Source organism: Canis lupus, chromosome 37 (genome assembly GCF_048164855.1).
Source record: "Canis lupus baileyi chromosome 37, mCanLup2.hap1, whole genome shotgun sequence".
NCBI classification, from domain to species: Eukaryota; Metazoa; Chordata; class Mammalia; order Carnivora; family Canidae; genus Canis; species Canis lupus.
The window spans coordinates 752,953-765,811 of record NC_132874.1 but is presented as its reverse complement, the minus strand read 5'-3'; the positions used below and the strand labels follow the sequence as shown (position 1 = coordinate 765,811).

General features: G+C 44.4%; 4 non-coding genes across 4 annotated transcripts; 3 read left to right on the top strand and 1 right to left on the bottom strand.

The window, feature by feature from the left end:
- The first annotated feature begins 6,801 nt into the window (after positions 1 to 6,801).
- On the top strand, positions 6,802 to 6,874 carry TRNAF-GAA (transfer RNA phenylalanine (anticodon GAA)). Its single transcript has one exon. It is a non-coding gene; the product is annotated as a tRNA-Phe (tRNA).
- A 539-nt stretch (positions 6,875 to 7,413) lies between these two features.
- Positions 7,414 to 7,486, bottom strand: TRNAF-GAA (transfer RNA phenylalanine (anticodon GAA)). Its single transcript has one exon. It is a non-coding gene; the product is annotated as a tRNA-Phe (tRNA).
- Positions 7,487 to 8,822: 1,336 nt separating this feature from the next.
- Positions 8,823 to 8,896, top strand: TRNAT-AGU (transfer RNA threonine (anticodon AGU)). The gene has a single exon. It is a non-coding gene; the product is annotated as a tRNA-Thr (tRNA).
- Positions 8,897 to 12,295: 3,399 nt separating this feature from the next.
- On the top strand, positions 12,296 to 12,367 carry TRNAA-UGC (transfer RNA alanine (anticodon UGC)). Its single transcript has one exon. It is a non-coding gene; the product is annotated as a tRNA-Ala (tRNA).
- Positions 12,368 to 12,859: the final 492 nt, after the last annotated feature.

Below are 12,859 nucleotides of genomic sequence, written 5' to 3'. Positions count from 1 at the left end.
ATTTTCGAAGAACTCCTTTTGTTTTGAATGTATTTCATATTTTGGTGTTAATGTATCTTAAGTTTTAATGGCTTGTGGCTTGATTAGCCAATGTATTTATGCAAATATCCCAGCATGCATTAGCACTTCACCATCAGTGAAAACTGCAAAACCAAAGTTAATCTATGAAAGCTCACATTTCCACCTAAAAATCAGTAGGACCAATTTTGGTCTTCATTTTTCTTCAATCATGTCTATCCTCACCATACTGAGATACTATCACTTTTTTGGAACAAATAAAAGTCAAAATGAATCTAGTTTAGTCTTCAATAAATTAGGTTTAAAAATAAATGACATAATTTTAAAATTCTAATTTAGCTACTAATGTCAAACTGTAAATTTTAAAAACAGACTTAGTTGAAAGCATTTAAACATAAAAAGATACAAAAAGATATACTTGTAACTTCTCAGGTCTTCATATGCTTTGAGGCTAGTTGACAAATTAACCCTAAAATATGACATAGCATAACATGGTCCCACTACCCTGATGAGTGAAGGGAAGGAAGTCAATATGTAGCACCCAAAATATGACAGTTTGACCTAAAAATTACTTTGAACAGAAGGCAGTTAAGAAGTAGCGAACACAAGAAAGGCTTTCTCTTTACTTTTGCCTTTCTGCCTAGGGTCAGGACATAAATTCCCATTTTACAGGGGATGGTTACCAGCCCAGGGAGGCACCAGACAAATCTGCAAACAAACCTTCCTCTATTACTTTTCTCCCTTGTATTTACCTTCCCAGTTTGCTACCCTTAGGCCCTAAACTGCTTCCCTCTGTCCTGGCATTTCTCTACAAATCTACTGTTCTTTGCAGCAGATGCTGAGAAGTTCTTAGCTGTTGCTTTTGGTTTCTGTGCATTTAGGTTAATCTCATGTGATATGCACTGCACTTGTTAATAAACTCTGGTTTTCTCTTGTTAATCTACCTCTTCATTAAAGAGTCCCAGCTGGAAACCTAAGACGGGTAGAGGTAAAAGTTTGGCTCTCTGTACCAGCCTCTTGCTCTCACTGTGTATTCTCTTCACTGAGCAGCTGTACAGCCCCCACTAGACCCATGCACTGTTAGATTAGTCAGGTCTTCTGGTCATGCACTTGGGGGTCAAAGCTAGTCAAAGATTCTATGAATTCTTAAGTCTTTATTGCTATGTCTACACTCACTTCATGGAGACCAGTAGCAAATAATAGGAGTCAACAGGGAAAGGTATTTTTCTCAATTTCTTGGACTATAAGAGAGTGGGGTACAGTGGTAGAGAGCATGAAATGCAGTGCTGGGTTCAATATCTAGCACCACCATTCCTGCCCTTCCCCTTCAATCTCTTAAACCATGCTCAGACAAACTTTTCTCACTTTCCTTTCTTTGTATTTAAATTGATACAGTTTTTCCTGTTCATATCAAAGTTAGATTCATACCCTTCATGGGTTGCCTTTGCTCCTGATCCATTTCAACTCCATGAGCCTCATCATTACTGATGATGCCTGTCTTCCCAAGGAACATGTGATTGATTGAAGGAAACAAAAAAGAAAGATCTGACTCATGCAGGATATGCTGAACCAGAGACCACAGACATGGCAGATTTATATCAAGCTTGAGAACTCTATTCCATTGGCAATATACAGAGGTGCATGAAAGAAAAAGAACAAGAAGAGAAAGAACAAATAAGAGATTCTAGTTATTGCTGAAAGGGCATTATTTTTTCAAAGGTGCCTGAGTCAGTGCCATAGCTGCAGACCAAGGAGAAGCAAACCTGCCCAGTGACTCTCCCTCCCCCATCTTCTCCACCCATCTACTTCCAACTGCAAATCATCCTGTACAGACACCAGAAGGAGTGAACAATGGATCATGAGTCTTCCTAAGCACATAAACTAGGGTACTCCACAGAAAAAACCTAATCACTCTTTCCATCAACTCAGTGCTTCCAAGGTTGAGAAAAGTGGAGATGAAAGTCAGGGGTTAGTGAATTCACATTCTGGTGTAACCAAAATAGGTCTCCCATCCTTACTAGATGTAGGAAAGATTCGTAATTTGGTCATTTAGAAGAGGCTTGAACCAGATCTATTTTGCTGTATAAAACCACACTGCTGAGCCCATACATGACCTCCATCACTGTCACCAAGGCCACTTTGTTCATAAGCTCATTGGAGAAGAGCAGTGATGACTAAAGAGAAGCTTACAGACGTCAACAAAATGGATTATCTTGTCTACCTACCTATTAAGATTCCCCTCTGAGGAGGTTACTCTTTGGGGAGCATTCACATGGGAAACAAATATCCTTAGACTCTGCACATGAAGAAATCTATCCATCCACCTCCTTCTCAGACTTCTTTGTTACCACTTTACCAATAATTTTCCTTTCAAACCTCTAATTATCCAGCCAAACTGTTAGCTATTTCTCATTAGTTAGTGTAGACCTCTACCTTAAATCTGTCCTTGCAAGCAAAATAGTCAGGTGCCTTGCTTGAAGCAATGCCCACAGGGAAGATTTGCCTTTACCACTGGCCTTCAGGTACTTTGGAAGCTGATCATTTTTGTGTGATGCCAGCATATGATGCAGAACCACCTATAAACCAAGCCTGGCCTTTTTTTCTTTTTTGGTTATAGGAAATGCCCTATGAGAATCCTCTTACACTGTGGGTGGGAATGCAAACTGATGCAGCCACTCTGGAAAACAGTACGGAGTTTCCTCAAAAAGTTAAAAATAGAACTACCCTACCACTCAGCAATTGTACTACTGGGTATTTACCCAAAAGATACAAAAATACTGATTTAAAAGGGTATGTGCACCCTGATATTTATTGCAGCATATCAGCAATATCCAAACTGTGGAAAGAGCACAAATGTCTATGAATGGATAAAGAAGATGTGGTATTTAGAGACAATGGACTATTCCTCAGCCATCAAAAAGAATGAAATTTTGCCACTTGCAATGATATAGATGGAGCTACAAGTGTATCATGCTAAGTGAAATAAGTCAGTCAGAGAAAGACAAATACCATATGATTTCAGTCATATATGGAATTTAAGAAACAAAACAGATGAACATATAGGAAGGGAAAAAAGAGAGAAAGGCAAACTATGAGACTCTTAATGATGGAGAACAAACTCAGTGTTGATGGAGGGAGGTGGGTGGGGGATGGGCTAGATGGGGGATAAATATTAAGGAGGGCTGGATGTAATATGAGCACTGGGTGTAATATGTAAGTGATGGATCACTGAATTCTACTCCTGAAACCAATATTACACTATAGGTAAACTAGAATTTAAATAAAAATTTGAAGAAGAAAAAAAGAAATGCCCTATGAGGCTGTAGATGTAGCCTGAAAGAGCAGAAGAAATGTACTAAGTGTAAGGACCAAGGCAATAGAAGCTGTTTTCTCATGTAAATTATTCCTGCATGTAGACCTGCTCAGATATTCTAGTTCTACTTGATGATGAACTGATGTTGTGCATGCCCAGTTTCACAGCAGCATGGATTAGAGAAGACCTCTGTCATGACTGTAAGCCCTATTCTCGTGGTAAATTAGTCATTCGTGCTCAAGCATTCAAGCTCTCCTGAACCCAAGAGCAAGCCAGAAACTATATATATTTTTTAAAGAGGATAATAATTTGCAAAGGATGCTGTAGTTTTGCCACTAAATCCCAAAGGTTTGTCATGTGATTCACTTGTAGAAGAGTGCTAAAATTCCAAATGCCATCTCTTGCAAGACACTTGGAGTACTTTGGTGTGTCATAGAGGAGAGGAGTCAATGTAGGCTTCATACAGCCTGGACCTTTTGCACAACTTTCTTTTTCCTGGGCTTCACACAAAATAAGTAGCTTTCCTAGATAGAAGAGATTGGTAGTTGCCAAAGGCAGGGGTGGGAGGCAAAATGGGTAAAAGGAGTGATTTCCATTCATAAAATAAAGAAGTCATGGAGATGTAAGGTACAGTATGGTGACTACAGTTAATAACACCGTGTTACATATTTGAAAATTGCTAAGAGATTACATCCTGAAAGTTCTTATCACAAGGAAAAAAAATTTTGTAACTGCATGATGACACATGTTAACTAGACCTACTGTGGTGATCATTTTGCAATACATACAAATATTGAATCGTTATGTTGTATACCTGAAAGTAATATAATGATATATGTCAATTATATCTCAATTTAAAAAAAAACGTGGTAGCTTTCCAAGCTACTTGGTAAGTCAGTCAGAATATTAGGTCCAAATGACTCTGTCCTGCCTCCAAAATTTAAAGAGACCCACTGGACATTTTATTTCTTTTCTAGTGGTAGAAGCCAGAGGCAGCAACTTGCTCATCACCTCTGAACGGCTATCTCAACATACTCCATAGAAATTTTACTGAGATGACGGGCTCCTGAACTTCTGTAGGGCTCATTTCTCCCTCTGTGGCTCACATGTATTGTACCAATGAGTCTAAAGCACCTGCTACTTTTAGACCACGGGGTCAAAAGCAGGTCCAATAAGTCTGTGATTATCAATATAATGGGCCAATGCCATACCCTGAAAAATGGAGAAGTGATCAATGTCCCATGACTAGATTATTTTTTTAAAAGATTTTATTTATTTATTCATGAGAGAGACAGAGAGAGAGAGGCAGAGACAGGAGCAGGCTCCATACAGGGAGCTCAATGTGGGACTGGATCCCAGGACTCCAAGATCACGCCCTGAGTAGAAGGCAGGCGCCAAACTGCTGAGCCACCCAGGGATCCCTCCATGACTAGATTATTAAAGGCTGGGAATATTAAATGATCCTATGGTGAGAGCAGAAGTATCTTGCTGGCCCTGCCAACCAACGACAAACCATGCTTGATGGCTGTATTAGTTTGCCAGGGCCACCATAATAAAACACCATAGGTTCAATGGCTTAAACAACAGAAATTTATTTTCTCACAGTTCTGGAGGCTCAAAGTTCCAGATCAAGATGTCAGCAAGTTTGGTTTCTTCTGAGGTCTCTCTCCCTGAAGCAACCTTCTTGTGTCTTCACATGTCTCTCCTCAGTTTGCATGTTTTCTGTGTCCTTATCTCTTCTTTTTCTAAGGACGCAGCCCATAATAAGTCATGCTGGGTTATGGCCCAGCCATATGACTTCATTTTACCTTAATTATCTCTTGAGGGGCCCTATTTGTAAATACAGTCGCAGTCTGAGTGGAACTGTCAACCACAGGAGTGGGACTTCAACACATAATTTTGGAGAGGCAGAATTCAGCCCCAAATGGTCAGTTTCTATCATCGTGAAGAATGAATAATTTTCTACAGCAAGAGCCACACGTCAAGTACCAGTGGCCATGATTATCTGTTCCAGTAAGGAAATAATTTCATTGTAATTGAAATCATCACTTCCTTAAATTCACAATAGTTTGCTGCTGCCTTCGGCACAGGCCAAATAGGCCAGCTGAATGGAGAAGTCGTAGGAATCACCACCCTGGACATCTTTCATGACCTTGTTCATGGCATTTATGTTTAGAATTCTTCCAGAACTGCAATAGCTTTTGTGTCTATTATTTTGGCCTGTACAGAGAACTCTGATAGCTTCTGGCTGGCCTTTCTTCACTTGGTATCTCATACATCAGGAATCCAATCTAGATCTCCTTGAATGAAGAGGATACTGGCCCCACCTGAGAAAGGTATTTGGTACACAGCTAAAAATGTATATGGCAAATATTTTTTTTCTAGCCTTCCCAGAAGAAACTCCACTTGTCAAGACAATCGTGTGCTGGAGATAGAATGTTTGGAGATTATTGAACACGACTCTGAACTGACACCAAATATTGGAACACAAAATGCCACCGTGGTCTATCGGTCAGAGGGTGACTGGGAGAGATCTTGTGATCAGTAGAATCAGGTCTGTTTTACTGCAGGCCTATCTCGATCTCTGATTTCACCCCATAGTTATTTCCCAAGATCCAGGATGCCCAGTTGCAAGAGACAGCTCCTCCAGTATCGCATCATCACAACCGGATTCAAGGAATCATTTTAATTGTAGTGTCTATGACTGTCACTCTTGGCCAGAAGAGAATAGCCACTGCAGGCACTTCTTGGGAAGGAGGCTGTTGGTCTCCTCACTAACACATTTCTCAAGGACTCAATGACTCAATGAAGAAGGTCCTCTAGAACAGGAGTTTTGGCAAACCTTTTCTGTAAATGGCCAAAGGTAAATATTTTAGAATTTGCAGGTCACATGGCAAAATCAAGGATATACTTACATAACAAGAGAGGAAAAAATTTCCACCTTAAAAAAATTAGAGTATATTAATAGTTGAGTAAATTATTCTTATTGCTAATAATTGGAAGAATGGAATTCTCTTTGGGGATAATATTTTGCTTAATTGGGTTTCAAAGTTAGTGTTCCTTATCAAAATTTCTCAGCATTTTTGGAGATAACGAAAGACGGAAGAACGAAAAGAAGAGAAAAATGAGGGAGCTCGAGAAGTGTTTCCTTTGGTCTCCTTCACCCTCTGAGCGGTGCCTGGGTCTACGCACAGGCTGCGGAGGAGCAGAGGGGCTTCCGGGGTTCACCCCACCACCGCCCTCCTCCTCCTCCTCCCCCTCCCCCCCGCCCCTGCCCCCACCCCACCCCCACGCCGGGATTGGACCCACCCGCGCACACGCGGAGGACGGTGGACGCCGAGTTCCTGGGCGGCAAACGTACTGGACAGACGGACAGTCCCACCTGAGGCATCTGGAACCACCCGGAGCGGAGGTGGAAGACGAGCCGAGTGTTGAGCGGGAAAGAGCCAAGAAAAGGCCTTTTCCCAGCGGCCGAGATAGCTCAGTTGGGAGAGCGTTAGACTGAAGATCTAAAGGTCCCTGGTTCGATCCCGGGTTTCGGCAGCCGCCAGCGTTTTGTCCCGTCGCCGAGGACCTCCGTGGGTACCAGCAACCAGGTGCACACAGATCCCCGCGCGATGCGGTAGCCGGAGTCCGAGCTCCGTAACTGAGGGGTCAAGGGGTGGGCGGTGGGAACAGGGCAGCGGTGGGACCTCCCGGTGCAGAGACTCGCGGGACCCTGACGCGGTTGTGCATCTGCTACCGTCTGGGCGACTAAGGGCGAGACAACCGGTGGGAGGCGGAGAGGAGCGGAGGGGGCAGCCACAGCCCGTCCCCGTCCCCGTCCCCGCGCCTGCCGGTGCCGACCCGAAACAGCCGGGCCAGGTGCACCGAGCATGTGCGGCCCAAGCGAGCACCAGATACTAGTTCAAAAATTCGAAAAAATAAAGATTACCATTTAGTGACACGTTAAGTTTATGAAATTCAAAACTCAGAGTGTAAAATGTGAAGTTTTATTTGCGCACAGTCCATCATCAGTCCTGTAAGGTCCTGCGCGGACGGGACCCGCCACAACCCCGGCGACGGGACAAAACGCTCGCGGCTGCCGAAACCCGGGATCGAACCAGGGACCTTTAGATCTTCAGTCTAACGCTCTCCCAACTGAGCTATCTCGGCCGCTGGGAAAAGGCCTTTTCTTGGCTCTTTCCCGCTCAACACTCGGCTCGTCTTCCACCTCCGCTCCGGGTGGTTCCAGATGCCTCAGGTGGGACTGTCCGTCTGTCCAGTACGTTTGCCGCCCAGGAACTCGGCGTCCACCGTCCTCCGCGTGTGCGCGGGTGGGTCCAATCCCGGCGTGGGGGTGGGGTGGGGGCAGGGGCGGGGGGGAGGGGGAGGAGGAGGAGGAGGGCGGTGGTGGGGTGAACCCCGGAAGCCCCTCTGCTCCTCCGCAGCCTGTGCGTAGACCCAGGCACCGCTCAGAGGGTGAAGGAGACCAAAGGAAACACTTCTCGAGCTCCCTCATTTTTCTCTTCTTTTCGTTCTTGCGTCTTTCGTTATCTCCAAAAATGCTGAGAAATGGAACCCAAGGACCGTACACATTTGCTAAAGGAACACAGTGTGAACAGTGCCAGACTAGACACTCACCACAATGGTTCCAACTCACGGGAAAGCAACTGTCACAAAAATCAGAAAGTGTGAATTGGGACACAGCCACCACCAGAACCTCACAGAAGAGGACGGGAGAGGGGGCGGGGGGGGAGGCGCCAAGCCGTTCCGTCCTGTCAGCATCACCTGGTAGAAGACGGCCTGCAATCCGCGGCGGGGCTCCCCTCCCCTCCCCCCCGCCCCCGCCCCCCACCAACGCCCTCCTCTGCCCCCGCCCCCCAGCCCGGAGCCGCCTGCCCCGCGCCGGGCCCTCGGGTTCCCGCGGGTGTGCGGTTCCCTCTCCATAGGGCCTGGTTCCCGGGGCCGCTCTGCAGACTCTGGTCCTGGAAACCCCCTCCCCGAGCGCAGGCGGCGGCGGCTCGGGCCTCGGGATGCAGCGGGGACCCCGCGGGACGGCGCGGAGGCCGGGGAGCGCGGGGCCCGGTCCGCAGGACCTCGCCGCCCACCGCGGGGCTGGGGCGCCTGTAGTCACCTAGTCAAGGTGCAAAAGGGGCGAAAAGGGAAGAGGCCCTGCTGCAGCGGCGCGCGTCTTGTCCCTTCACCAAACCGGCCTTGAGAACGAGCAATTCTCCTGCGGCGTCCCGCCCGCGTCGGTGCTCGGGGATGTCTGCGCAAAGCCCCCGGCCTCCGCCTCCGCCTCCGCCTGCAGGTTCCCGCGAGGCGCGTCCAGGCTCCAAGGGCGAGAACACCCGCCAACCGGGGCGTGGGCCGCGCTCGTTGCGACCCGGGGACTCTGAGCCGCTCAAAAACCGAGAGGATGAAAGCCCGAGAAAAGGTGGGGTCTGCTCAGAAACGGCCGCAGGGCAAGATCCATCTCCGAAGGGAGAATTCCGAGACCTCTCGTGTGGGCTCCGTGGCTTAGTTGGTTAAAGCGCCTGTCTAGTAAACAGGAGATCCTGGGTTCGAATCCCAGCGGGGCCTGAGGGGTATTTTCTGTTTGCAGGTTTGCTCGCCCCTCGCGGAAGCGTTTTGCTCTTATCTTGTAGTTTTTATTTCCACCATAGGCCTCCCCTCCGCATGCTCCCTGGCCCTTACTACGCACCCCACGACTTCAGACGTAACAGCATCCCAAGACGTTGGAAACAAAGGGGAACTGGTTTGATCACAGCCACACAAGTCAAGACAGTATTCAGGAAGCAAAGAGCAATGAGGTGATATTAGCATGCAACCCTGTTTTCTCAATGTGTCTTTTTATAGATACAGACCACAAGTTCCCTTGCGATATCTCAGGGATCAAGTCCCAATTTGATTTCATATAGTCATGAACGGACTAATTGAAGTTCCGAGAGGGAACTCTGTAGGCATGAATTTTAATAGGATACCCACAGGTGCTCTTGAGGTTATAATTCACCTATATGTGTGTGGGAGCCTGGGGGTGGCCTCGGAGATTGGTATATCTAATCCAAGAACTTTGTGAAAGCATACTATGAATGGTGATGGACTGTTGACCAGCCGGGCTGCATAAGGTACAGGTCCAGTGAAAATGAAAATGCAAGATCCTGTACTCAAAACAGGAGGAGAAGCCTGCAGTCCACCCCCGGCTTGGCCCTGCCCTTGCCTTCTCCACCTGCTGTATTCCAGCCATCACACCTGCCCCTGCCTTGCCAGGTGTAAAATCAGCGCTGATATCAGCTGTGCTCTAACAGAAATCCAGAATCTTTACGGCTGCGCGTGTAAGGCCTTGCCTTAATTCCTTTGAAATAAAAATCTGAAGTATAATATACGATCACTCTTGGGGTCACGTGTAAGCAGTGGTTTGTGGCTTTCTCCCCAACATCGATTCTTCCTCTTGACTGTCCTGTCATCCAGTAAACAAACAAACAAATAATATTTTAAAAAATTTAAAAAGTAGAGAGAAAGTACCATTCAAAGTAACAATAAAATATAAGGCTTTTTCCTTTCTTCGTTGGTCTTTCTCAACCTATTATGTATTTTTCATTTGCTTATTTAATATCATTCTAATTAAGTAGAATTAACATTGTAAATTATCAGCATGAATTTTATTGTTCACCTTTATTTCACACACCAAAATCCAAGGAGCATTACGATCGCTGTGTGAAGAAAGAGATGCAGGGAAAGCCAAACATGCACATTGTGCTCATTTCCTTTGTTCACATACTACGCTCCACTATCCCATTGAACCTCGGTTACAAAACATAAATTCAAAGGTGTAATTATTATGGAGTTTGAAGGTGGCAAATAGAATCTCCTGTCCTCAGTTCACCAAAGCAGCCACCCTGCCAAAACCTGGGGTTGAACTAGGGATCTTCAGATTTTCAGTCTAAGTCTCTCCCAGCTGAGCTATTAATGCTACCCAGGAGCAAAGTTTCCCAGTATTTATTTTTCCAAGTTTGGATTGTTCTCAACTTCTGTTTTAGGAGATTCAGATTAAAGGTTGCTGTTTAATCATCCAGTACATTTTCTTACTCAGAAATTTGGGGAACCTATTGCCTCTCTCTTATATGGCTTGGATCCAATTCCTGGCAGCAAGGGAAGATAGGTGAGAAGGAGGGCAGAAGAGAGGTAATTGGGCTCCAACGGAAAGACTTTCCACTCTTCCTCATCTTGTGACTTAACCCAGACCTGTCTCAAAAAATTAAGGAAACTAAAGAAAAAATGTGTGGGGTCCCTTACGTAGAAAATTTTTGTGACCCTGGGTCAGACAAATATCTTGTAGATAAGACAACAGAAGCATTTGATAAATGCAACCTCATCAAAAAATTTTAAATCCTGTTCTGTGCAAAATATGTTTAAGAGAACAGAAAGGCAAGTGTCACAGACCATGAGACAACCTCTGCAAACCATATATTTGATAAAGAATTTACATCCAGAATATATAAAGGGCTCTAAATAATCAACAATAAGAAAATCTGATTTAAAAATAGCAAAATATTTAAGCAGATACTTTGCCAAAGCAGCAATAAGGATGACAAGTAAGCAAAAGAAGCTCAACATCAGTGATTAAGGAAATATTAATTAAGGCCATAATGACACACCATTGCAGTTATAAGAGTTGCTAGAATCTAAAAATGTTAGCCATACCACATGTTGGTTAGAATGCAGAAGAAATGAAACTCTCATACACTGTTAGCAGTAGTAGAAAAGTACTATTTTGAAACACTTTGGCAGTTTCTTAAAAAATTGAAGCTATACCAACCCCATGATCCAACCACTGAAATCCTAAGTATGTATCCAAAAGAAAAAATAAAACAATTGTGTCCATACAAATTCTTGTGTACAAATTTTTGTATCAGTTTTATTTGTAATAGCCAATAACTGGAAACAATCCAAGTGCTTAGCTTAAATGGGTGAATGGATAAACAAATTGTGGTATATCCATACCATGGAATACTACTCAGCATAAAATGGAGTAAACTATTGATACGTTAAACATGGGTGAAACTCAAAATAATTATGATGAGTGAAAGAAGTGAAATCAAAAAAGTAAATATATGATCCCATTTGCATAAAACTTTGGAAAATTCAAACTCATCTATAGTGACAGGAATTACATCAATGGTTGCTTGGGAAAGGAGAGGCAGGGAGAAGTAGGGAGTGGAACTCAAACGTTTTCTTCCTCTCCCTCTCTCTGTCTCTGTCTCTCTCTCTCTTTCTTTCCCCTTTTCTCCCTCCCTCTCTCCCTAACTCTCCCTCCCTTCTACCCTGCCTCCTTTTTTTCTCTTTTCTAAACTTTCGAACCAGCTGTAGGGTGAAGACCACTTCTGAAGATATGGAATTGAGGAACCCAACATGATTGGAAATGAGCAATAATGATTTTCATTTTGCATATAGGCTGTCAAAGTGCTTCCTTGGTTTTCTAGAGCAAGATATCCTGGTCTTGAAGTTGGCCGGTGAGAAAGGCAAGTGGTCTAGAAAGTGAGGAAGAGAGTGATTACAGACCAAAGACACTTGAAGAGGTGGGTGCAGACAAGACAGCCAATGGAAATCAGGTAGAGTGATCTGTGGAGGAGAAAGACGTGGTAGAGAAAAAGAATGAAGGGAAACTCCTAACTCAAGACTTTCCAAAGTGGTTCTCAAAAATAAAACAAAACAAAACACAGGCATTAGGGCAGTAAGAAGATCTTAGAGAAGACTGTCCCTGGCTGGGAAGAACCTAGGAGCAGGAATGGTTTAAATCTGGACTTAGAATTTACTATTCTGGAAAACAATCCAATTTAGAAACGTAGAATTAATTCAGTTAACAGAATAAATTTTCTGACACACACACACACACACACACACACACACAAATGGCCTTGCCAAAGAATACAGAAGATACCACATTTCCTAATATATCACAAAACAAGCAGTTGTTGTCCGGGGGGTGTAGCTCAGTGGTAGAGCGCATGCTTTGCATGCATGAGGCCCTGGGTTCAATGCCCAGCACCTCCAGAGGCATTTCTTTCTGTTTTGCTCCACATTGGTACATTCTTTCAGGGATGCCGAGTCCACTTTTCTGTTTTTTTGTTTTTGTTTTTCTGCTCACATGGAAAGTAAAAATGACTGGTGAAACATCAGAAGAAAGAAAGGAGGAGGAAAGACTTATTCAACATCCCCAAATGCAACCAACTTTGTCACCTGGACCATCGTTTTGCAATAGGACTTAAAAAAGGAAGATCCAAGTGAGAGGAAGAGAAAGAGGGAGAGAGAAGGGATGAGTGGAGGAGAGAAGGAGAGGGAGAGACCCCTGTGCAACTTCTTTAGCCAGAATAGCTAATCCTAAAGACAAGAGAATGAGAGAAATTAGGGTGATGTGAGCAAGATCTCAACTGTCTCTGGAAAAACACTTCAGATGGCAAGCCGAATGCCTTGGACAAACAACTGTCCCTGATCCTTTATTACATACCAGGAACAGAATACAGGAATTCAAACACAGGCTTTTGT